Source organism: Hipposideros armiger, unplaced genomic scaffold, assembly GCF_001890085.2.
Source record: "Hipposideros armiger isolate ML-2016 unplaced genomic scaffold, ASM189008v1 scaffold_598, whole genome shotgun sequence".
Classification (NCBI taxonomy): domain Eukaryota; kingdom Metazoa; phylum Chordata; class Mammalia; order Chiroptera; family Hipposideridae; genus Hipposideros; species Hipposideros armiger.
In genome coordinates, this window is record NW_017731948.1 from 947,344 (window position 1) to 974,675 (window position 27,332).

The 27,332-nt window shown below is 43.5% G+C and overlaps 1 long non-coding RNA gene across 1 annotated transcript in view; it reads left to right on the forward strand.

Moving 5' to 3' along the window:
- LOC109371889 (uncharacterized) overlaps positions 1-27,332 on the forward strand; it is a 152,534-nt gene that overhangs the window by 68,377 nt on the left and 56,825 nt on the right. The window contains exons 2-3 of the long non-coding RNA XR_002121952.1: positions 17,367-17,439; positions 18,269-18,443. This is a non-coding gene — a long non-coding RNA (uncharacterized LOC109371889). The remainder of the gene's footprint in view (positions 1-17,366; positions 17,440-18,268; positions 18,444-27,332) is intronic.

The following is a 27,332-nucleotide window of genomic DNA, read 5'->3' on the forward strand; positions in this document are numbered from 1 at the left end:
AACAAATCAATACGAAGGTGCCTAGATATGCTTACACACTCCCAACCGTGGCAGACCTCTATGTACAGTACCTGTAATTTTTCCACAAGGAAACCGCAAGCCGGCTAACAATATCACGCGTTGCTCATAAAACAAGTCTCTGTCCCCAAATTATCACCAGGTGAAGGTGGACTGACAGAGCTGCAGCCCCCAGAATGGGTTATGTCCCTAAGGCACAGCTTAGAGATGGACATGTGGTCCAGTAGAAAATAAGGTACCCCAGGAGAAGGATGGAGGTCAGCAGGTTACATGGTCAGGTATTCTGCTGAGGCAGGGAGTCCTTCTTAGTCTGATCAATTAGAATGGAACATGTACCCTGGGCGGCTGTCTTATTATCTCCTTTTCTAAGCTAGAAACTTTGTATGTTCGTTTATTTCAGCAGCCACACGCTTTCTGGGGTCAGCCCACAGCTCTGTCCTGTGCGTGTCTGCAGGGGTTGCATTTCTCATTAACATGTAAGACCCTGGGTTACGTGAGCTCTGATTATTAGCGTGCTCTCATATCCTGGTCGTCCGGGCTCACACGGGCTGTTCCCTTGCACTTTTCCCCAACAGCAGCCATCCTGAGCCCCTCCTTTTTTCCTGGGTGTCATGGTCACCCTGCCATCATGCCTCAGATGTCCCTTCTTGGCCATGGTCACTGGGGGCAGCCTTGTGTGCATCCACAGAATACTGTCTTGACTTACCCATTGCAGCGCAATCCTCTTTTATCATAGCAGCTGGGTGACCTCTCTGTGCCTCCTCCTGGCCTGTAGACCCCTCCAGATCCCCTCAGAGGAATCGTGCTAACCAGCTTGGTGCCTGCCTGCCCATAAATATATTATTCATCAGCTTGAAAAAGCACAGATACCTTTCTGTGCGGAATGAAATCATGTCCTATTTATCTTTTCCTTTCCATATGCTCTGTTGACTTGTAGAAAACAAAGAAAACAGCAAAGCAAAAGAAATATTGGACCTTAGCTGTTCTTTGTTTCCCCGTAATGACTGTATCTTTAACAACGAAAGACCATATACAGGTCCAAAGAATGGGGGAAAAAATCGCAAATTTATTAACTGTTTGATTATGCTTCTAGTCTCAAGGATAATTAATCATCTTACATGAAGACGTCAGCTTGGATTCATGCCTTCTGTGTGGAAGCAGCCTATATTTCACATGTATTTTTGCAAAATATATTATATATAAATGAGTGAATGCAATAGCATCCTCCGTCCACCAGAGCCCTCATTGACGGAGCTGAATTTGCAAGCAGGGGTGGAATTAGAAATGCGTCCATTGGTACTGTATGAATTTCTGCAGAGTTGACCTGAAATATCCAATTTCATCTTTGGAGAGAAAGAGATCTTGCATAGTGATAACAGAAACTCTTTGTGATGTAGACATTTTCAATTATTTATGGGGCCTGACAGTATTCGAGAAACTTGGTAATAATTACTGGTTGATCCAAATTTATATTTGAGGATCCATTGAGGCGAATTATTAATTCATTAAGTAGCTATTTATCTTTGCACAGACTGCATGGAGGATTCTATCCTAGGAGTTTGGGAGTACAAAAATGGAATAGGATGGTGTAATTCATGCTAAAAAGCAAACACAAATAAATACAATTCATGGTAAAATAGGAGACACATGAGCTAATGGAAATAGCAGAACTTTGGATTGTTTTTTAAATTTTTTAATTAGATTTATTGGGATGACATTGGTTAATAAAATTGTACATGTTTCAAATGTACAATTCTGTAATCCATCATTTGTGGATCACATGGTGTATTCACCACCCAGAGTCAGTTCTCCCATCACCATATATTTGATCCCCTTTACCCTCATCTACCACCCCCTCCCCCCTTACCCTCTGGTAACCACTAAACTGTTGTCTGGGTCCATGAGATTTTGTTTCTTCATTTGTTTGTCTTGCTCCTTTTTTGCTTTCAGTTTTATATCCCACATATGAGTGAAGTCATATGGTTCTTGTCCTGTAAAGGAAAAAATAAAGTTCACTTCCAGATGGGAAAATCATAAATGAAGTGGCATTGGACTTGATCTCTGGAAAAAGAGGGCTATTTGGGTACAGAAACATGTGACTTTCAGGGGTGCAAAAATGAGTCTGGTTGATTCCTAAACTGAAGCGATTTCTAAATGAGCCCATGGAACAGGAAAAAGACAGCAATTTGCCTTGTGGATAAATTGCTTTAAAACCTATGTCATCCAAGAAAATAGCTTATCTAATCTGATTTTGTTTAGGCAAAAAATAAATAAATAAAAATATTATTGACTATATTCCATATGTTCTACTTTACATCCCCATAACTCACGTCACCTGTTTGACCAGGTCATATCAATTTAACACCCTGGACTGGTTCCTTGAGAAATAGTTGCATTTCTGTACGATGTCTGTCTTCTCCTCTGAGTTTGAATTCATACTGTGTGTCACAGCCATCAGATTTTTCTATCAAACAGCGTCATTTAACAATTGCAGATGACAGACCTGATGGAGCCTTGATGTAATCCCCAGAACATGTGTCTCCGCAGCAAAGTATGACTTTGATACTCTGGGTGGAGTAGGAAATACGTCTTTGGGACCCCAAAATGCCAAACATCATCCCTCAGGAGGAGACAAGGGCTGGTAACATTGCCATCCATTCCTGTAAAATCGAGGATGAAAGGGCTATTTTTCAAGTGTAAACTTGGACCATCCACTTCGAGTGCAGACTTGAAAGGACTGTGGGGATTGAGCAGGGACCCATGTGACCGCCAGCTGTGTCTAGTAACTATGGATGTGACTACAAAAATGATGAGTTATAAATGAGTGGCCGCCTGGTTTTTTTACACAACAGCAATGCTTTATGGCAATTGAGCGCCTTTCCTTTTGACCATTGTGGGCGGGGGGGGCGGGGGGGGGGACGACGTTCAACCTGAGAGACTTAAGCACATTTGCATGACATGTTAGAAGGCAGACAACAAGGGACCTCATCACAGACACCAACTTACAGCGACAGCGGATGATATAATGAGACGTTATTTCTTTGATTGTCCAGCAAAGGACAGAATTGGGTAGAATGACCCGCGGTCTGCATCTCGTGGGAAGTGGTACATTTATATATCCATTATGCACTGCAGTCCAGGGCGGGTGTCTCATAGGAAAGCAGCCCTATTATATAGCATGGATTAAATGGGGGCAGTATGGCTGTCCCCATGATTTCTTACTGATAGCCTCTGAGACACAGGGCATTAGATAAAATACAAGTTTTCATTAGAGCCGAAAGTAACCTCTCCAGCAGAGGTTGACAGAGCACCAAATTCTGCAATTAGCATTGACGTCCCTTATCTCTTTTATGGACTGTCTCCCTAGCTAGGATCACCGACACCATATATCCTTACGATGAAGGTAGCTATTACAGGATGATAGAACATGCTGAGTTTCAAATGTGAAATAACCTTTCGTGTCCTTTCACCTTTCACTTCCTGACCCCAGGACGGACAACACTAGCATTCGGGAACTACAGATGCATATTCTTGGGGTTTTTTTCAGTTTTTGTTTTATGAAAGTTTATTGGGGTGGCAATGGTTAGTAAAGTTACATAGATTTCAGGTGTGCAATTCTGTAATACATCCTCTATATGTCACATTGTGTGCTCACCACCCAGAGTCAGTTCTCCTTCCATCACCATATATTTGATCCCTTTACCCTCATCTACCACCCCCCTCCCCTGACCCTCTGGTAACCACTAAACTATTGTCTGTGTCTATGACTTTTTGTATCTTTATTTGTTTGTCTTGTTCCTTTGTTGCTTTCAGTTTTACTCGTATATCCCACATATCAATGAAATCATATGGTTCTCTACTTTCTCTGTCTGACTTATTTCACGTAGCATGAAACTCTCAAGATCCATGCATGTGGTCGCAAATGGCAGTTTCATCTTTTCTGATGGCAGAATAGTATTCCATTGTGTATATATACCACAAATTCTTTATCTAGTCATCCATCAAAGGACACTTCAGTTGTTTCCATGTTTTGGCCACCGCAAATAAACCTGCAATGAACATCAGAGCACATATGTCTTTACAGATAAATGTTTTCAGATTCTATGGATTTATACTCAGGAGAGGGATTGCTGGGTCATATGGGAATTCTATTTTTAATTCTTTGAGGAACCTCCACACTGCCTTCCACAGCGACTGCACCAATCTGCATTCCCACCAGCAGTGTATGAGGGTTCCTTTTTCTCCAAGTTTCTCCAACACTTGTTATTATTGTCTTGTTGATGATGGCCATTCTAACTGGTGTGAGGTGATATCTCATTGTGGTTTTTATTTCCATTTCTCTGATGATTAGTGACATTGAACATCTTTTCATATGTCTACTGGCCATTTGTATGTTCTCTTTGTTGAAATGTCTCCTCAGGTCCTCTGCCCATTTTTTTGATTGGATTGTACAATGTGACATATAGATGATGTATTACATAATTGTACACCTGAAACCTGTGTAACTTTAATAATAGTCACACCAATAAACTTAAATTAAAAATAATAACAATACAGTCTAAATGGGAAAATAAAAGCAATTTTATTACTTAAAAATGCATTTAGCAAATTAAACAAAAGTTAAAAAGCATTATACAGCAAAGTCTCCTTAGAATTTAGACAAAAAAAAAAAAGAAAGAAAGAATCGGCAACAATTTAACGAGTGTTTTTTAACTGCACATTGTTGCTCATCACCTCCCAGCCCCAGGTTCTCATCAGCGTCCATCCTTGTCATTGTCCCAGGTCACCCAGCATTTTAGAGGTGCAAATTGTGCCACACAGCTTCTTTAGACGTTGTTGCCTGGTTACCTGATTTTGGATGGCAAGATAAATTGAAAAATGGTTCAAGTGGGCTTTCAAAAGAATCATGTATATCAGTGCACATAACCTGAATTGTGATGGAGGGCAATTTTCAGGGCTGGCTTACCCAGCAGCCTCTATTCCATTGTTGTTGAGATTCCTTTGGCTTTTTGTGTTTTTCTGAAGATTGGCTTCATTTTCAGGCTGCTCCCCTTTATAGTGCCAAAATAGCTGTAGCATTCCAGCTATCACACCAAACACCACTCTGTCCATGGAAGAGAGGGAGTATGTCTGTCTGAGCAGAATACACTAGAGCCCAAGATTAGCTCTGATTGGACTGTTTGGGTCACATGCTCACCATGTGCTGATTGGTTCAAACTGAAACACCATAGCATCCGGGGGAATAAGTCCGTCCTCCATTGGGGTATATGGGCTATGTAGATCAGAGGTGGATACTGAAATAAAAATAGTGGTGACATTTAGAAGGGGGATTAAATGGATGTGGAAAGGCAACTATATACTTTACAGTCATATGTCGGTACATCTTAAACACACACACACACACTTGGCTGCTTCCATTTAAAAAAAAATCACACGTGCAAATAAGTATTTATTTAAAGTATGCATTCAGCTGTTTTCACAGGCAGTATCTATAATGGCCCCAAATGGTCCCCACCATTGATAGTCATACCCTCCTGTTATCCCCTCCCTTCAGTGTGGGCTGCATTATATAACTTCTTCCAATAAATAAAAATACAGCAAAATACTGGGCTGTCACTTCCAAGACTAGAATCCCATCTTAGGCATCATCTCTCCTTTGCTTGCTCTGAGGGAAGCCAGCTACCAACTTTGGAGCTGTCCTCTGGAGAGGGCCACATCTAAAAGAAATGCCATCAATCGCCAACAGCCAGGAGGCCCTAACCCCTGCTAAAGCCACGTCAGCAAGTTTGGAAATGGACCCTACCCAGTCAAGTCTTCAGATAAGACCTCAGCCCCGGCTGACATTTAATTGCCAGCTTGTAAGAATTCATATCCGCGGGGACTCAGTAAAGCTGCTTCTAGATGACTGACCCACAGAATTTATGAGATCAATTATGGCTTATTTTAAGTTGCTAAAATTTGGGTCCGATTTTATGCACCACGAGACAACGAATGCAGTTATACTCTGTCAATGTTGGGAACCAATTAAATTTCCAACACCAACCAAAAGATAGTATACCTCTAAAGACATTGGAATCAGACCACTTCAACGTGATTCCCTTTCACCTACTTACTGCATCAACTGTGGTCAAGAATCTTAACCTCCCTCGTGATCCTCAGTCCTCTGGAATTAATAACAAGAATTTCATAAGGTTATTGCAAAGATTAAATGACATAATCCACTACTCAACAAAGTGGCAGAAAGCAAATCATCAAGAGAAAATTTTTTTTTCCTTAAGTGACTGTGTACCTGTTATAAAGCATGCACCTAAGGACTATTTATGGCTGTGAGAAATATTCACAACATATTAAGTGCAAATTCAGGTTATAAAAATGGATGTTAATGCACAGACAAAAAGGCTACGGGCTGTATGTTAAGATGTTAATTGACTAAAATTGATTGTGATGATGGTGGCATAACTCTGTGAATACACTAAAAACCACCGATGGTATACTTTATGTGGGCGAATTGTATGGTATGTGAATTATAGCTCAGTAAAGCTGTTAAAAATGTTAGCAGGTTTTTTTTTTATGTTGTAGACTTTTGTTTGCCTCATTAACCATTTTGATATTCTCTACTATTACTGTGTATCATTTTAATCATCAGAAAGTCTTATTAAAAATCTGATGACTCCAACTAAAAAATACATGCAGTAAACAATTGTATCGTAGCTGTGCTCATCCATCTTTCATTATTGGAACTTATCTCTAAGTATACACAGTTAGATATGGCATTATCTTTCCTAAGAGCTAAATGCCCAAGGAAAATTTCTGCTTTATTTCTCTTTTCTTATTAAGGCCAAAAGTTTATAAGTAGGTGTAAGTGACTCTGATTGCCATCGTGTGTATTACATCGTTTGAAAGGACAAACTAAGCACTGGAAACATTTCTCCAGTATAGTTTCTTACAACGTTGCTTGTAACCCACTCCGAAACGCTGAAAAGAAGTGTTAAAAAATGTGAACGCTATCGGTCCACCATAGAGTAATAACTGATTGACTGTTACCTACCTAGCACTGTGCTAAGTGCATCACATTTGTTATTTCTCGTAACACCCTGTCATCGCCCCAAGCTGGGTCCATGTGTTGCTCATTCCAAGGTGTGTCCTGACTAACCATGCATTTATGGGCATGGGACATAATGACTTCCTTCTAATGAGCAGCACACTGCAGACATGATGTGCTGTCACTTCTATGACATCATAAAAGAGCCCGACATCTATCTTGGCAATAGACAACTCGGATTGGTTTCTTGACTTGAAAACTCTGATGATGCAACTGGACCTGTGAGGGAGGTCCGTGGGGCCAGGGACAGCGGGAATCCTCTACTCAACAGCCCTGAGAGAACGGCGTCCCTGAGTCCAACAAAATGCAAGGAGTTGAATCCTGCCAACCAGCACATGGTCTGGGAAGCACGTCCTTTAGATGACTGTGGTCAGAAGTCCCAGCGACGCCATGCAGTAATGCCTGTGAGTTCTTTGGAGTCACCAAACTTGGAAAGAATTTGTCATGCCATACCAGGTAAAGGATGTGCTGTGTTATTACGTTCACCCCGTGGGAAGGACGCCGTGGCAGCCCCACAACAAAAAACGCTATCTGTTTTCAGATACGCAGGCAGTTATGCAGCTCCTCACATGAAGAGGCGTTCCTGTCAGGCAAAAAGAAAAAAAATAGGAGATTTCAACAAAGATTCAGATTTTGATACCTTGTGGTTGATAGATCATTTATATGTGAGTGGTTGATAGGAACTGAGTTTCGGGCTCTCTTTTCCCCTTTGGAAAGCAAACTTTGGGCCTCATAAAATGTGTCAAGGCACTGTCGTCTGACAGAAACCCAGCCGCGTAATGCCATTCCCCCCCCCACACACACACACACACATTCCATGTTATATTAAGGAGAGCAGCCTACAAGTCTTCGTTCCTGCAAGGCAGGCTTTTACTGTGCTAAATGCCTCTTGCTTAGTTTCCGGGAACTGTGGGGAGGAGGGTATTTGAAGCCCATGCATGGACTCATTTACGGTCACACTGTAAGCCAGGACAGCACTTTTCTCTGGACAGACCCTCATGTGTCCTCAGTCAAGACCGCTCCTTTGGGGTGATGCCAGGTTTACACGTGAGCATCTCCTATGGCGACGCAAGGTGACAGCTGAGTGATCAGGCGCCTCGTGCCACAGTTCTGATAACAGGGCTGTGTAGGCATACGGGGCATTTTCTCTGGAAAGTTTGAGTCCTGCTTAAACCCACACCAAGTAACGTGGCACTGGAATTTGGCTTCTGTCCATGGTTGTTCAGACACGAGCCCCCTCTCCTCCCATCCATTTTCTTCTCAAGGACTCGAGGGTGTGTGTTCCTGCTCAGTCCACCGTTTCGCCAGGTCCCCGATATGTAAAATGCAGAGTGCAGTTCATAGCCAGTGTGTTTGGTTGTTTGTTTGCCATGTATTGTGTCCCATGATGGTTATAATATGTGCAGCAGGCGGTGCAGATATTATTACCTATGCTGTACAAAAGAAAACGTGATATTCCAGTGAACTGGTCAAGGTCACTTCCAGTGACTGTGGTGAAAATGCAGGGAATTGAGTGAAATCTTGTGACCTTCCATTGCATGTTCTTCCCGTGATATTGCTCCATGGCTGCTGTGTGGATCGGGTAGCCTACAATAAGGTGATGATGGTACACAGCAGCCAGAGCAGGACAAATAGGATAATTCTGAAGAGTGGCACACTCCATTCCCCCAGCAGCACTCCCCCCGGCAATGCCTGTTTCAGAGTCTCAGCCATAACAGTCTCTACATGCCTGTTTTTTTGGTTTTGTTTTCTTCCTGCTTGCTTCATTGCACATCTCTCCTAATATTAAACAAGTCCAGTGCTTCCTGGGTGTACCCGTAGATGGATATTCGCTTCATATGTTGTTGCAATCGTCTTGGAACTAACATTTGAAATGTTTGCTCCCTTACTGGGTGAAAACCTAAGGTCATAATTTGAAACGTATTTTGCTTCAAGTATTTTTTGTCATTTTTCTTGGTTCTTCCCTCCCTGAAAACCTGTTTTCACACTCAAGTTTGGGGTGATTTTGAAACTCTTGCCGTTACAGAGCATTCTCATGTTAAAAGTGGAAACTTAGCTGAGACTCATTTTCAAGGCAGTCTGGTTCCCAGATCCCATGTATTTGTTTGCCATGTATTCTGTCCCATGATGGTTATAATATGTGCAGCAGGTGGTGCAGATACTATTACCTATGCTGTACAAAAGAAAACGTGATATTTCAGTGAACTGGTCAAGGTCACTTACAGTGACTGTGGTGAAAATGCAGGGAATTGAGTGAAATCAGCGCTGTTTTCGTCGTTGTGTTTTTCAGTTTTCAAAGAGACTACGTTTACAGGCAAATGTGTCCTTCTCTGCATAAACTTAAACGGGGGTTAGTGAAAAGTGTTAGCTATGTCTAATTTCTTAACATCTATAAGTTGCAAGGAAAAGCTAAACCTGTGAAGGTTGTAAATTTCCACAGAATAGTTGTAGTGTTCAATTGGTTAGTTGACCTAGCACACTAAAAATTTTCATCACAATACCATAGCTAGAAAATATACAAATGAATGCAGCGTGTTATACATTTTTATTAGCTGTAACCATATTAATATCTATGCCGATGAGAGAGAGTGAGGTTGTCTCATGTGGATCATATATTAAATGGTGACTAGTTGAATAATGAATTCAAAGTGAAATGAAAAAATAAACAGAACCGGATTTTCTCTTCCCCGTAAATCAACATTCAAAAATCTAGCCTAAAAGGCGGTGTACAGTTGCCATGGACACATAGCTATTTTTATAAGAAAGATGAAACCCACATCATTGCTTCATAATGATGTTCGGAGAATATCGTGACTGCTATTGAACTATCCGCTCTTTGAAAGCAATGAAGTTATTAACAAAAGATGGTCAATTAAGGCATAACTGGTAAAGTTCAAAAGGAGGCTTTATTTGGATTAATGAAGACAGGGAAAAACTCATTTTCTGGAAATTACACAATATCTGAAGCTTCAGCGAGTTGATCTATAATATTTCATAATACACACCCAAGATATGTGCACAGGCTTGCCGGCCCAAAGCTGCAATGACTGTGGCCCATCAGGGGAGTTCAGTTTGTTCTTGTTTCAAAAATCATCTAAATGCCTTTGTCAGTGAATAGCTTCGTGTGTTAATCAAAATATCAGAGGTTCATGTCATCAGGGACACGCTGTGTGGGTAGGTGACTAGAAGACAGTTGTAGAAACACAGATGTCTAATCTTTAGATTTGTCATTGTTGGGAAGCCATTCATCGTCTCTGAAACTCAATGCACTCAACAGTCAAACGAGAGGGAATAGGCGTGAGCAGATAAGGTGATGCATGGAAGACAGTTAGGGTCATGGCTGGTGTGTCCGTCGTCACAGATGAAAGGTGTCATTGTCATCATGGATGGATGCCAAGAGTCGGCCAGTGAACAGCATTGTTCTGTGGCGTGCAAGCTGCTTCAAAGGTGTTCCTCCAGCCAGAGGAAGAACGAGGGAGCCTGGGAGAGGACCTAGGACACATTGCAGTGGGTGGAGGTGCTAAGTCTGGACATGTTCCTAGGAGGTCTGGCACATAGGAGATTGAACAAAGGGGTCTACTTTTGCTGTTTCCTCCACACAATGTGTGTGGTGTGTGTGTGTGTGTGAATGCATGCAACGCAGTCAAGGTCGGTCTCCGACAATCTGATTGAATTGGTGTGATAGTGTGATAGGGAAATACTTAGGCCAGGGGAGCAAAGTGGTATTATATCCAAAAGGAAGGAAGGACGTCGAGAGTTTACAGGCAGGACTTGGTGCCTGGTTATAACCAGGTATAGATGACCCATGGAAGTGTCGTCTGGTTTGGTCTTAGTTTGAGGTGCTAGAACGAAATGATATAGAAAAACATGTATTCCTCACTGTTCTGGAGGTTGGAAGTCCAAGATCAAGACCCCAACGCATCAGTGGTTGGCAAGAGCTCTCTTTATGGTTCCTACGTGGACGTCTTCTTGCTGTGTCCTCAGCTGGTGGGAGAGGTGAGAGGGCTCTCTGTCACATTAGGACTTAGGTTGCAACCTATGGATTTGAAGGGGACACATTCAGTCTATAGCAGATGTGGATACCAGGGTCCACACTTCATTTTGCACAGAGTACAGATAGGACCTCATTCGCACATTGAATCAGGTGCCGTTCATGTTCAAAAGTCACTTTGCTTGAAGATGGCGTCCATCACTTAAAAAAAAAAGTTGTATAATACAGGTACTTGTTCATGTCCAGGACTCATCACAATAATGTGATGGCCACGGAGGGATCCAAAGGACAAGCTGGTAACCATTTATTATGTTTTCTGATTTTTATTGAAAGTCACTCTTTTGGTTGGTGACTTTAATTGTGAGCAAAAGGTTTCTTTTTTCTTTTTTTCTAATAAATTATGGACTTACTAAAATTTCCGTGTGATCCAATCTGCAATAGCAACAGCCTTCCATTAATAGCTTTAATAATGTTTAAAGGAAATCATTATTTGATATCTGACAAAGGAATATTACAATCGGTGATGGTTCAACTATAATAATCATTTTGGGGGAAAACATCTTGACGGCTAAAACTGTGAAACAAGATTGTGTGTTTTTGAAAACGTTCCAGGCTCAAGATCTAATCCACAGTGGAAAGTCACGTAATGTGAAGCAGCAAAACACCTTTTAATGTTGAACTCAGAGGCATAAATTGTGCTGCAAGTGTTGTGTAAGATCTCTGAGAAACAAACGAGAAAAAATTTAGAGCCTTAGGAAAAACGTTCTAGTACAGGGCTGTAGGGATGAATACAGAAAATGCCAGTGTGTGCTTTTTGCAGGAAAAATAAAAGCATGAAACTGAACTTAGAACTCCTTACAGAGGGTTGGCCTCTGCAAACATGACCCTGCCCTTGGTGTTTTCAGTGAATCAATCATGCTTCATAGTTCTGCCTGGGACAACAAGCATATAACCCCCTCTTCCTTTGGGGTCATTTAGCTTCTGTATGACCAAAGGGAACCGTTCAGTTGGCAATGATCTCAGTGAGTCAGGATAAGCTTCTGGTGGAAAAAATACAACTTGATTCCCAGATTATGGAAAACTTGAAAGTGTCTGAATTTTAGTGAGATGATGAGATGTAATTGTAACTCAAAGGAGAAGTCCCCATTTGTGCTACCTCCAGTCTTCCCAGAGTTTCACGGGACACACAGAGCTCAGAGGAAACTGGCTTTAGAATGCATTCCCCTCCAATAAATGTTACTTTTGGTTCCTAATACTTGGATTATTAATTTAAATATATATTTATATATATATATATATATATATATATATTATTATATATGTATGTATGTACCGGGAATGCCCCAAAATGTACACGTTTTAAGAGATGTTATCTATGTATTACTTTTCGAAGTTGAATTGAATTATGGTAGCAGTGTGTAGTATGTATGATGTTTGCTCAAAAGATGGCGGTAATCAAATGAATGCTAGCGCCATTGATTGTGTTACAATTTTAATATAGGTTTTTCCTTAAAATGTGTATATATTTTTTGGCACCCTCTGTATCAATATCTATATCTATATCATCTATATCTATAGATAGATCTATAAATGTTTTAACTTAACTCCAAGGCAACAAGTTTTATGGAAATTTTTATGGTATTTTTCTATGAAGAGTATATTCTCTACGTAAATTATGAATTGATAATAGTAATAATTGTCCAGTTCTATCATAGGCTAAAGCCCCTTATTAACATCAATACACGCTTACTGAGAGCCTGTGTACATAGCATGCTATGTACTAGAAAAAGACAGCAAAACACGATACTGTCTTTTTCTCTTTAGATTGACTTACCTTTTCAAGAGAGCAGAGGACACCCTTAGAAAGATGCATAGCAACGTATTAGCAAATGCTGTGTTCCAGAGTGTGGTGACGTCCCAGGATGGACATTACAGGCAAATGACAGAATTTTAAGGAAGCAAGGAGGATTTTGAAGGAAAGCATCAAACCAAGTGGAATTTGAGCTCACCCCGTCTCCATTGCTATTCTTCTATTTCTTCTGATCAGAACACCCGTAGGATTCCTATTAGAATTTTAGCCGAAGCGCTCATTGTGACATGCACTTCTGCTAAAATTGGCAAGAATGGAGGTCTCAACCCTGTGGTTTGTTTATTGCAAGTGTCAGCTCATTTCCACAATCAGCTCGCTTTCGTGTACTCCCCCTACCGTGAGGCAATTGATGGGTATAGGTTGCTTTGAATTTGTTCTCGTTATCTGCACATTTGTTGTTGCAGTAGGGTCTTAATTGGCCACACAGAAGTGAAACTTGGGGGCTGGGCAAGAGAAAAGTGTCCACTGGACGCTGTGGCCAATGAGAAACCTGGTGGACAACTTTGTTTTAATGGAATCGAGCAGTAGATGTTAAGACTAGAAGTAGACCATGCTCTTAAGAAGTCGTATGAGAGTGGCTGGGTTGGATCTGAGCCCGAGGCTATAAAAGAGAGGTGGAGGTTAATCTACACAACCACATGTTGTGGTCTTGGGTGACAATCCGCGAAATTGTTGCAGAGTGAGGGTAGCCATGGGGATTGAGAAAGAACTATGATACGACAGACTATATATATATATATATATATATATATATATATATATATATATATATTTTTTTTTTAACAAACATGAGATGGTATATTGAGGTGCAGTAAGAAAATGGAGTGAAAGACCATCAGCTGATGAATGGACAAAGAAAGTGTAGTACATCTATACAGTGGAGTATTATTTCTCACCAAAAAGGCAAAACGTACATCGTGGATGACGCTTGACACTTTATACTAAGTGAAAAAGACAGTCACCAAGTACCAAAAACTGTACAAGCCCAGTGACATGAAATGGACAGAACAGGCCAGAATCTCCATCCGTCTCCATTTTCTTTCATACATGCATTTCACCAGATCAAATCCTCGCGTGCTTACTCTTGGCTTAGCATCCGCTTCTTAGAGGACATGGGGTAGCAAATGTCCATTCAAGCAACCGAAGTTCTCATACCAGCCGACGCATAGCCAACTGTTCTTTCTCTGCCATCTTGACACACCGTCATCCTTCATTCGTGTATCTGTCTTCCTTATTAGATTTCAAGGTCACTGGAACCAGGAACCTTTGCTTATCCCACAAGCCTAGTAGTCTACCTGGCATGATACTGGCCCTCGACAATTGTTGAGTGAATAAACAAATTATAGCAACTCCATCTCTCAAGCTTATATGAGAATAAATCTTAATAATGTCTGGTTAATTTCAGACCAACCTGCCCCCGCCCCCCCCCAACAGAAATTACTGTGGTCACTCCTAACAACTTAATTTCCAGATAGTGTGTGTGTGTGTGTGTGTGTGTGTGTGTGTGTGTGAGTGAGTGAGAGAGAGAGAAAGAGAGAGAGAGAGAGAGAGAGAGAGAGGAGAGATTGATTTGTGAAATTCGTACTGAATATCCCCTGCAAATACTGGAGTGATTCTCAGCTTCTCGGCACAGATTGCTTTGTTGTGTGTGAACATGAAATCCACTCAGGCCTTTTTTTATGTGATTTGGGGTGAAAAATGATTCATCAGATTCACTTCTCCACTGTTCCCATGTAGGGAATGATTTAATCAAATAAGCCATTCGTGCTGAGTGGGTGATATCGTTAGGAACGCCACAAATGTAGTAAAAATAGTAAATTAGGAATGAAACTGCTGTTGCCATTCTAGTCAGTTTCTTCCAAATGTTAATGTACATACAGTCTCCGTGGAAATGTGTGTTAGAAGAAATACCAGCTAAAACACTAGCCATTGACACATGGGGACTGACTGATCATATTGTATGCGTGCTCCATGAGGAATTTGAAGGAAAGGTAACTTCTGCCGACTGTATTAGGTCTGTTACTTTGCACTCCTTGTACAGCCATACACTGGGTAATGATGCTTCAGCCCACAACAGACTACCATGACGGCCTCATCTCATTATAAAGGAGCTGAAAAATCCTATGGCCCAGTGACATCTTAGCCATGACGGTGTCCTAGCACAAGGCATCCCTCACGTGTGTGTGGTGACGATGGCGTAAACCAACCTACCATGCTGCCAGTCGGATGAAAGCCTAGCACATACCACTGTGTACATTGCCTAGTCCCTGATAACAATAACACATGGTTTATTTACTGTACTTTTGTCGTTCTTTTAGAGTGCATTCTTTCAGATTACAAAAAAAGTGTTTGCTGTAAACTAGTGCGAGCGTTACACTGGTATCTTGTGTTTACCACATCTGTTAGCCACCATCATTGTTTCCTGTGCGTGATCCAACCTCGTGTTGTTTTGTAAGTTGCGTGGGGCCTGAGTGTCCAGTGTGAGAAGGCCTGCAGTTGAGTACGGTCATGTCCTGGGCGTTCACAGTCACTCACTACTCACTCACTCACACACAGCAACTTCTACAAAGGCTGGTCATAATCACAGCCATTGTACTAAATTCATTTCCTCCTTTAGGTGACAGCTTTGTGTATTTGGAGGGGGGTGGTGGTGTGTGTCTAATATCCTTCTTAATGCAATAGTATAAAGTGCCAGCATTAAACTAATATTACCAATTTCTTTATTAACATTTTAATCACTAAGGTGGTGAATATCGGTGTTTCAGAAGAACGGGTTTCCAGCTTTGCAACCCAATTCAGAGACGGTCGTTCATTCCCTAAGGAAAATATTCCTTTGGTCGGAGCCATCACTTTAAATATTCATGCAACTGCCATGTAAATATAGTGAAAGAGACACTAGGTTGTCAGAAAAGTCATGACGCATGTTTGCAACGAAAAACATAGAAAAAAATACATCATGACTTTTTTGACAGCCCAATAGAACATCAATTCTTGGGCAAGACGTCAACGAACGTGCACTGTGGGCGCGAAGTGTTGCCCTCGATACGTGTGTACCTTCAGGAGCGGGTCTTTTCAGCTCTCCTTACCCCTCTGGGGCAATGCCGACGAACATATTCCCAAGGCGCCATTCATGAAAACCTATCACCTTGGAATATTGTGTTGAAAATGGGACCCGTGTCCCTGAGCGCATATTGACACAGACCGAGTCCTCGGCCTACAGAGGAGACCTAACAGCATTTATTTTTCAATATAAAAATCTGCACAACCAGCCCCGCACAATTTACTCCTGGTTAATAACAACTGATTAAGTGCCTGGAGCCGACTCAGGATAACTTATGTCTAATGGATGTCGCCCGCAAATTCTAAATTGAACAGCAGGCAACATCCCAGGACCTTCTTAGCGAAGACGATTTATAGGCATGATTATTTCATTGTAAAAAAGCTTGTTGGAAAACATTTGATATTGGGAGGGGAGAGTTAGTCCAAGTTACACAGAGGAGAAAAGATTGATTTCAACGTGGCAAGTGAACAATGCTACCTACCACTGCCTGAATTATAACTTAAATCTCCAAGCCTCGTTCTGAGAAAAGAAGAATATACTTGGAAATCGAACATTCCTACAGATTTCAAGGAACACGCCTGACATGCTTGTTTAGATGATTTAAGATTCTTTTTTTTTCACCCAATAAATTGAATTATTTGGAGAAGCATTACCTGTCACTTTTAGAAAAGAGCTAAATGGGTTAGACCCGTTCCGAGACCCATGTGGCATACAAAATTGGAGCCATGTGATGGTCCTTTTCAAAGGGATGCTGGCCCTTAACAAGAAATTATCTCTTCGATTTCCTGAGTTCATTCATCTTTATTTGATTAGAAGTGTAATTGCTTTCCCCACTAAGTCAGGGTAAACCGTTTGTGCGCCTGCTGAATAAATAAATGAGTGTATGCACCTGCCAGGAGCTGAAGGAACACAGCAGGGGCCAAACACAGAAGTGGGGGGCGGGGGGAGAGAATGGGCCACGTGATTATCACGGCACCCCACTCACATCCATTCCCCATGGCAGAAAGTCCACAGGGGGCTGCGGTATGAACACACTCATTTCCCGCCCCTCATGCCTTTGTCACTAAAAGTATTAATCAGAACGAAAATGAAATTTTGATTTTTTTGCTTTGCCTCTTCAGGAAAGGCAATGAAAGACCAAGATTTTGTAACGTACTGATAGCAATGGCATCCCGTTTGACCCGGGGGAGCAATTCCATATGTAAAAAACAAATTTCACCTAGACTTTATGATAGGACAAGGGGGCTAGGGAGGGGCCAGAATGTATCTTTATTTTTAATGGAAAACATTTGCTTCAATGATGTTCTTTGCTTTTCGCTCCCAGCCCGCTGCAGTGACACCAGCAGATGTTGTGTTCCAAGCAGTGCCTGGACTTTGCAACCGCCTTCATCCTGGAAGTAAGTCTACACATATTTGGGGTGATCCAGCATCCCCCCGTCTCCATCACGTCCATCTCAGTGCATTCCATTTCGTCGGCCTCTGCCAAGTTGACTTGGATTCCTGAATCACTTTTCTACATAGCCAGTGGCTGTGCTGTATGAATATCAGGTGAAAGCCATTTCTCAGTCTTAGATAGAAATGGCTCACCCTCAGTTGCACCAGCCAATCCATACCCACAGCCATGTAAGCGTCCCCACCCAAACACAAGAACACTGGGCGAGCCCCACCGAACTCCAAAACAGCCAGCACAGCAGAGCGCACTTCAGACCTGTGCGTGTTCTCCTCCTTGGCAAGGCCCATTCGTCATCCCGAAAGAAATTTGGCCCCCTCAGAGCACGCACAAGAAAAAGGCAGTGAGGGCTCGATCCTCAGCCCCTGAAAGCTGGCACCCATAAGTAACTCCCACTGCAGAATCAAAGCCCCATTTGTCAGCACAGAGAATCCATGACTCCCTTATTTGTGGTTCAATATATTCTTTCGAGGAAGCCCGGAGTGTTTTTCTGCAGTTTGGTTGTACGTCTTGGCTATGCTTTATAGATGAGTAGATTCTGCACTGTTTGACCTCTAGGGAAGATGCCTTCTCATGACTTACACTACAGAAAAAGAGGGGACTGAACCTAGGGGTGTCTTTGGACCTCCTGTAAACATGTTCAATACCACAGGCCATGCACGACTTGCTCAGTTTTTTGAAGTCCCCAACAGGCAGCTTTATCACAGGGACCATGAGTTGTACGTGTACACACGAGTGGACTTAGAGACCACTCATCACCCATATTGTCTTTGCAGGAGAATGGCAAAGATGTGACCAAAGGGATGACGGAGGCCATGACATTTTGACTTTGGAGCAGGACAAGCTGGGTCCTTGGTTTGACGAACTTATCACACACCTGAAGGAGGAACAGAGAACGCAGAGCAGCCGTGTGTCTCAGAGTTGCCCCCAGCCAAGCAGGGCATGCCCCAGGTAAGGCCCCACGTGTGACAGCTACCCCAACTCGTGGTGTCCTTCTCTTGACCCAAAAAAGCAATATGGTGGCTGCTTCACATCTACCCCGCACCCGTATCGTGACCAGCACAGCTACCGCACAAGGGAGCCAGAACTACACAGGTGAGGAAGTTCTGGGGAAAGTAATTTAGTCTAACCAGGTGCACCCATTATAAAAATAACAAGACAGAAATATCCTCCATCTGTGCGTCATTTGATGGTAGACAATGTCTTAAAAAACCTGTCCCTTTCTTTGGAAGACTGGCTTCATATCTGTATTCTACATGGAGCCCAGTGATGAAAATTCTAAACTAGACTTGGTCATTGACACAAACGTAAATGGAAACGCTAGAAACTCAGGCTGCAGGTGAAGTTCTCTTTCCATTATCGAAATGGGAAACGATTGTTCTACATTGATTTTGTGTAACAGTAGCTTCTGATGCCCCCCAAGGATGGATGTGAGTCCCAACACATGCTAGGCAGCCGTGGGAAGGCGAGCCACAGGTCCTCAAACCCTCCGCCCCACCTCATCCTTCTATATCTCGCTCCCACATCTGTCAGTGTCTCTGGGAAGCAGAGTTGATTCTTCCTGCTTTTCGCCGTGACGTCACCTTATTCACAATTACAGGATGGCCTAGAGCAGGCAGCCACAGACCACGTGGAAACGAACCCCTGGAACTGTATGACAATTAAACTTTATTCACAGGCACTGACGTTTGACTTTCATATAATTTTTATGCACCCCTTTTTGTACCATTTTTGGGTTTATAGCAAAACTGAACGGAAGGTACAGAGATTTCCCATACACCCCACACAGGCACAGCCGCCCCCACTATCAGCACCCCCACATTTAACACTTCACCCCCACATGTAACAGAGTGGGACATTTGTTACAATTAACGAACCTCCACTGACACGTCATTATCACCCAGGTTCCACAGTTGACATTAGGGTCCACTCTTGGTGTTGTATGTTCGGGCAAATGGATAACGTGTGCATCGTTATGGCATCACGTGGAGTATTTTTGCTCAAAATCCTCTGTGCTCCATGTCTTCATCTCTCCCTCCTCCAACCCCCTGGCAATGTCCTTTCACTGACTCCATAGTTTTGCCTTTCCCAGAATGTCATCAAGTTGGAATCCTACAGTGTGTAGCCTTTCCAGACTGGCTTCTTTCACTTAGCCATGTGCATTTCAGGTTCCTTCATGTCTTTTCATGGCTCGGAAGCTCCTTTCTTTGCTGAGTAACATTCCATTGTCTGGGTAGACCATAGTTGATCCATGTTCCCACCGAGGGACATTTTGGTCCCTTCCAAGTTTCGGCGGGGATGAACAAAGCCGCTACAAACATCCGTGGGCAGGTTTTCATGTGGACATAGTGTCCAGTTCTTGTGAATAAATACCAAGGATTCTGATTGTGAGATTCTACAGTAAGAGTAGAGTTGCATAGACTTTTCACTTGTCCCAAAATACTATTCTTCTTTTGACCTTTTCTGACTATTAAAAATATTTTTTCCGTAGTGGCTGTACGAATTTACATTCCCACCAGCAGTGTATGAGGGTTCCTTTTTCTCCAGTGCTTGTTATTATTTGTCTTGTTGATGATAGTCATTCTAACAGATGTGAGGTGATAGCTCATTGTGGTTTTGATTTGTAGTTCCCTAATAGTTAGTGAAGTTGAGCAGTTTCTTCATAAATCTGTTGGCCGTTTGTATGTCTTCCTGAGAGAAGTGTCTGTTCAGGTCTTCTGTCCATTTTTTTAAATTGGATTGTTTTTGTTTTTGTTGTTGTTGTTGGGTTGTATGAATGCTTTATATATGTTGGATGTTAGCCACTTATTGGAGGCGTTGTTTGCAAATATCTTCTCCCATTCAGTTGGTTGCCTGGTAGAAATGGGAAAAGGGGATCAGATATATGGTGATGGAAAGAGAACGGACTCTGGGTGGTGAGCACACCATGTGATATATAGATGATGGATTACAGAATTGTATACTTGAACCCTATGTAATTTTACTAACTATTGTCACGCCACTAAATTTAATTTAAAAATATGTTTAAAACTATTTCTTACTTCACACGTCATACAAAGTAGGCAGCAGGGTGACTATGGCCCACGGGCCTTCCTTGACAGATTCCTGATCTGCATACACCACGCTGTGTGACTCCTCGCTTCAGTGTGTTTCCCCTCTTTGTCTTTAAGCTTCTAGGTGGTGAGGATTGGGTCATAGCCATCTTCTTGCCCTGAGCTTTTAGCGTAGTGCCAGGCATAATTATTAGCGGAAAGACTAACACTTGGACTAAAAGCCCACGTTTTCATCAGTGTTCACTGCTCAGCAATGACTTTAACTAGCCACCTCTTTCTATGACAAACTTGAAACGAGGCGTGTGAACCACCGTGAGCCCACGCATCTACAATGTAATGCAAATCGATTCACGGGAGATTCAATATTGAAGCTTAGACTCCTCCAAGGTGACAGATACATGTCCTGAAATGCATCTCAGCGATACGTGAGAAGTACGGGGCCACCAGAAGATTCGGCCAGGATGGACAGAACTGAAACCATCCGAGGGATTGAAAGAGGGTGGGGCTGGCTGTCCTCCTTACCTTCTCTTTCACACCCTTGTTGGTGGAAATGCTTGTGAGCGGAGAAAGAAGCACTTTGAGCTCTGGGGCGCAATGCAGATTAATTAATTAATTCAGCCTACAGCATTGTATTGATATCAAAGGACAGCGGTGGAGCCAGAACCACCGATGTTTAAAACATGAGTTTCCATTTCATTTTATTTTTAGAGCGTTGCTCTCAAGAACTCAGCGTGCCTGTGTCGCCCACGCTGATGTGCAGGTGGGAACATCGGCTTTTAAGGTCTCAAGCCACATGAGGGGTCGTGATCCGCTGACCCATTTTCGGGGTCTCAGGAAAGCCCCCCCACACACACCCCCCTCAAAGAAAACCTTTTCCAGGGACTTTTGATGATCCAGTGAAGACCTCTCAATCCATGTCTGTCCACAATCTCTTGAACACCCCAGCACTGCCAGTTGTCTGCCCTTGACTTTGCACTTTCAAAGTTATCAAACTAGTGTCCTTCCCCCCATCACCTCCTCCCTGAGTTTCCACTTTAGGTAGAAGAATTTAAAGGATTTGCTGACATTCTGACTCAGCCTTGTCCCCCTTTCTGACCTTCCTTCCTGTTCAGATACCTTTTGGCCCAAGACCCCACCCCCACCTGTACCCCAAGTCTGGAGTCCCCTACCTTTGCCCAGGCCCTCTCCGTATCTTTGCCTCATTCCCCAGCCCCATCAGGATAGGGGTCCTGCCGTGGTCTTTCCATGTCACTCACGACACCTGAGTCTGGTCCTTGGACCTGGCCCATTGCATACGGCACTGCTGACTCCCAGCATGCACTGCACACACTGGCTGTGCCCTTGAGCTTATGATGTACAGCTGGTGCAGGTCCCCAGGCTGCACCCCCCACTGTCCCAGGAGCTGTGCTCTCAGTAGTCTGCTGATAATGTACATGAACCCTACTCTGCTCCAGGCCTTCCGTGCCGGGCCAGCCAGGCAGCTGGTTCTGCACCAGTGTGATCTTCCCAGGTGGGGAGTGCCTAGCCCTTCATCTCAGCTCTCACCTACACACCTTGATCAACGGCCAAGAACTAGAGCATCCAATCCTGAGCTAGGATGCTGCCCACGTGTCCTGAGCTAGGATGCTGCCCACATGTTGACACAGTGGGGTTGTGGTTCTGGATTTAGGGGTTCATGCTTATACTGTTGTGCATGGTTTCTCAGGACATTGTCTCAGCTGGTGACTACCAGGTATAATGAGTTGAGTTGTGTCCCCCGGATGTCCCAGTCCTAATGTCTGCAATCTGCGGATATGTCCTTTTTTGGAAGTAGGGCCTTTGCAGATGCAACGATGGTGAAGTCGTACTGATTGGGGAGGGGGCATCCGTACTGCAATGACTGGCGTCTCCATGAGAGAGATTAGAGGAAGACTTAGATAAAGACACATTTGATAAGGAGAGCGCCAACACTCACGCTCCTTCTGTGAGCCCCAAACATGTGAGTTTCAGTATTAGCCAGGGTTACGAAGCAGCAGAGCTGCGCACCAGGCTCAGCCTTGGGGCTTTTGACTCGGAAACCCCTTAGCGCTTCCGCAGGCCACCTCTGCCTCCTCAGAGGGAGGTGAAACCTCCCGACGTCTCATTTTGTGCACTTGTAAGGTGGAGGTACGCTTTGTGTCTGCTTCATAATGTTGGGAAGATTAGACATCTGGCAAGTATCAAGAGCATAATAGGCATTAACATGATCGTCATCGTTGGGAGGATAGTCATACAAATCATCATAATGATACTTATCAAGGAATAATTATGTTCCACGTGCTGTGTACAGCAAATGTGCCCTATCTGTAGAGACAGAAGCAGTCCAGGATTTAGTCTTGATTCCAAATGATAATCACAGAGCCTCGATCGGGACCTCATGGGAGGCAAACCCAGCCGTGCCCGTTGGTTCACATGTTGTCCATGATGGCTTTCTTACTAGGACTGTGGAGGTGAGCAGTCACTACCGGGATCAGATGGCCCACCAAGCCTAACATAGTTACAGTCTGGTGCTGTACAGGGAATGTGTACGAACCTCAACTGTTAATCATCATATATCCTGAGCATAATGACCCTGACCCCCTACTACTGATCACCGTATGTTCTGAGCATAATGACCAACCACCCCACCTATTGATTATGGAATGTTGTGAGCATGCGACGTTCGTGCTTCATACACATTGTCTTTAGCACTTCCATATATCCTGCTCAATAGGTGTTTGTAGTTTTATCAGACGCTCAGAATAGTTAAATGATTTGCTGAACACCAAAGCAACAGAGAGGCAGTGGTGTTACGATTTGTCATCCTGAATTCTCATTCTGATGCTTTGGTCTTCTGCGCCTCTGAGAACAGAAGGTCAGCATGTTTGGGCTTCAATATGTGGAGTGAGGGAACCCTTGGCATGGGCTGCATACATTTCAGGGTTTCAGAGAAGTTGGTGCTGGTGAGATGCTTCAGAGATGTCATTGTCTAATGAATGGATGCAGCAGAATACAAATGAGCCACGTCTCCCATTCAAAGTGAGCAGAAGATCCTTCAACACCAGTTCTGTACACACAGGGCTTGAAACGTGCCCAGGCATTTGGACGGGACTGTATAAATACAAACAGCACATTAAGCGAACGCCCAGTACACGTATTAATTTGGCCGTGCACTGCCAGCATTACACAGATCAATACAAGCAGGCACCCCTCCAGAGCTAGCTTCTCTTTCTATTCAAGTAATTCTAATTTCTGTGTCCGTAAATTACTAGCAAGACTTATACAAAAACGTTATTGGCTTCAGAGAGCTGTCCAACTTTAAAAATTGGTCTAAAACCTCTGCTGCATATGTGCATTGAAACAAAATGTATTTAAGCATTTAGTGGTGTCCATAAATAAAGGAAATGAAGGACTTTTATGGTGGTTCACAGCTCTTGGCTGCCTAGTAAAATGCATAAAAACCCAAGGATGTGCTAACGAACTGGGAATGGAAGGTTTTTTTTTCTTTTAATCAAAAGCAGTGATTGTGTCTTTTTCAGGAGATAATTTTCACAGCCCGCCCCCCCCAACTTCCCCCTCTTCCCCAACATTCTTTCTTGAGCTCTGTTTTTACAGCAAGATCAGGGCTGGAAACACCAGGAAACGAAGAGTTTGGCAGCTACTGGGTGCAACCCAGCGTCAGCAATGAAAGCCGGCATTACATTTCTGGAACTCTGTCAGTGCATCGAACCAATTGCACGGGGCAGACAGATATATCTTCTGGCAATGACATTTCCTTGTTGGTTGACGTCCTCAGCGTCCATGGTGGACTTTGTTTCTTTAGTCCTGTGTTTAACAGATAATTATTCCTTTATATAAATTACTCATCATAAATATCACCGTAACAAGAAGTCAACATCAAGCTTGTATTACCCTTAATCGGGTTACTTAACCTTGAGGGAATCACATCATGAAAAAAAAAATCGTAATATTCCTGTCTAGACTCACGCTGTCCAACAAGACTTCCTGTGGTGATGGAAAGGTTCTATTTCTCTGCTGCCCACTAGCAATAGGTGGTGATGGAGGTCCTAAAACGTGGCCGGTATTTTAAGCATTGAGTTTTCAGTTTCATTTAATTGTAGTGAATCCCAATTTTAGCTTAAGCCATCCTGCATGTAACTGGTGCTGCTGTATTGGATTCATGGATTTCTTTACCAGATGGTATTAACCTGAATATTACGGTGAAGCTTAGGTTATTTACAACTAAAAACACTGTCATTTCCCCCCAAAACTTCCATATAAAAGGCCAACCCTGCTAGCACCTTAGTTTCAGTCTTTCCCAACCTTGAGCAGAAAACCCAGTTCTCATCTATACCGCTGTGAGATAAGAAATGGGATTTGCTTTCAGCCATGATGTTTGGGGTGCTTTGTTCCAGCATCCATAAGAAAGAATCATACTCCTGATACAATCTTTATCATTCAGTAATCATCATGGCGCCTGGTCCCCACGGTTTATGGAGCCCTGAAATGAACTCGTTAGTAGGCCAACGCTTGAGGGAAGTGAGATTCTCCTCCTTGTCCTTGAAACAGATAGACAGGTGACCGGAAGCCAACATACAAAGCAGATGCAAAGGTGCTCAGCACGATTTTGTGCAGTATGCACCTCTACTGTGTAAAATACTACTTTTGTGAAGGACCTCACTCAAAAGGACCTAAGGTGACTCCATGGACAGTTCCCCTCCCCGGATTTACCCTCACAGCCTTCATGGTCCCATGTGTTGTACATGTCTTCGTTCTCAAAGGCCTGAGGCTCTCGAGGCAACAGGTTTGATTCTGGGCATTGTCACTGTAAGTCATTGTATTAGTTACAGCAAATCGTCTGCCACTCTACAGACCGAGAGTTGATTTTTATTTCCCCCTGGGATCAATGTGTGGCTTCCTCTCCCGCCTGCTTAGGCTTAGCACATTAACGCACCGGAAATATTTAAATGTAATTGTATTTTTCTGCTGTTGTTCTCAATGACATTGTTTATCCCTCAAAAAAAAAAACAACCCCATGTTAACCTTTTGGTTCATTATGAAACCACTAAAGCTACCACATAATAATTATGCACTCATTACAGCCAATATCCAACAGCATGGTTTGTCACCCACCTGTTGTCTCATGTATAATAGCACTTCATTCAACAAATATTGATTTAGTGACTCCCTCCTGTATCTCGGGAACCACTGAAAATGTATATGGAAGTAAAGAGAAAAGAGCTACAGCCTGGTCGGGGAGACAGGCATACAAACAGGGTGGTGTGTGCTACGTGGGGAAGAAGTGGGTGGTCCCCGACAGGGTGACATTACAGAGAAGGGGCAATGTCACCTGCAGAGGACCAGCAAAGGTGCCCTGGGAAGGGGACTCTTGGTCTTGAGGTTTCATTGGAGATCCCCAGGAATATCCCAGGAGGAAAAGAAACAACCCAGGTTGAGAGAACAGCAAATAATAATGCGTGGTCTAAAAACATACAGCATGGCTTGAGATCTGACGGCTTGAGAAGAGCTAGGTGGGCAGTGTAGGTGCAATCACTGTTTCCACCCACTTTCTGGCTCCCAAGAGACGGCTGCGACCCTGTGCCGCTGCTCCATCTGACGTGGCTTAATTGTCATCATTGACTTACTGCATCTTGGTTCTGGCCTCCGCCAGCATTCCACTGATGGCTTCGTGTTGGCTTTCGCGAGTCCCTGGCATGGCTTCTGATGACCGAGCTTTGCCATCTCGTCCCCAAGCGTCGTGTGTCCCTTGTGTATTCATTGAAACAGTCACCTAAGTACTGTTGTGACGGGACCTTAAGATGGAGGTAAGCTCTAATCAGCTGGCCTGAGAGTGGGGTAGCTTGCCTTATGCAGATGAGCCCAAGGTAATCACGTGAGCCCTTAAAAAGGAGAAGAGGCATTCGGGGAGATGTGTGGGAGAGGGAGGCAGAACAAGCATGAGACAGAGATGCAGAGCCTGAGACGGACTGGTCCCACCATGGCTGGTGTCAAAAGGGACCACAGACCAGGGGATGGGAACCACGCCTACAGCCGAGAACCCTGCAGGGAAATGGGGACCCCAGTCCTACAACCGAATCCTTCCAACTGCCCGAATAGGTCTGGATCCGGACTCTCTTTGCAAGCTTCCAGAGGAGCACGCGGCCCTGTCTCCACTTTGATTTTATTCTTGTGACACTCAATGAAGAGAACCCGCTGAGCTGCACTGTGCCGGGAAATCTCATGCACAGACACTGCCAGCCAATAAAGGATTGTCATTTCAAGGTTCCTGCGTGGTATTAATGGGTTAGGCGGCACAGAGAAGGAATACCCCACCTCCGTAAGACCCCTAGTGACATTGAATGAAAGGTTTCCCATGTCATCACAACACCCAGCAGAGGAATGCCACGCAGGGGCAACAGTTTGATACCTGACCTTCTTTTGTAACTTGAAGAACCTCAGAGCAGTTCCACCTCCTTGAGTGCAACGTTCGACGGATGCCTCCACGTGCCTCGCTCTCCCATCTCAACGATACCAAACTGATGGGAACATTCCCACTCAGCTCTGGGATGGCTCTCTGTCCACATCTGTCACCTGCACAGGTGCAGGCTGAGTTTATACTCTAAGTGCAAACCAAAGGGAATGCTGGCAGTAGCAGCAACCCATCACTGGTGCTCGGTCTTGCCCATATGATGGGATATAAACTCTCTTTTCAGAGCGATCAATTTCAAGGACCAGCCACAGTGAACAGCACGTAACAAGGACCTGATGGATGCGATGCCTGTACAAGGCG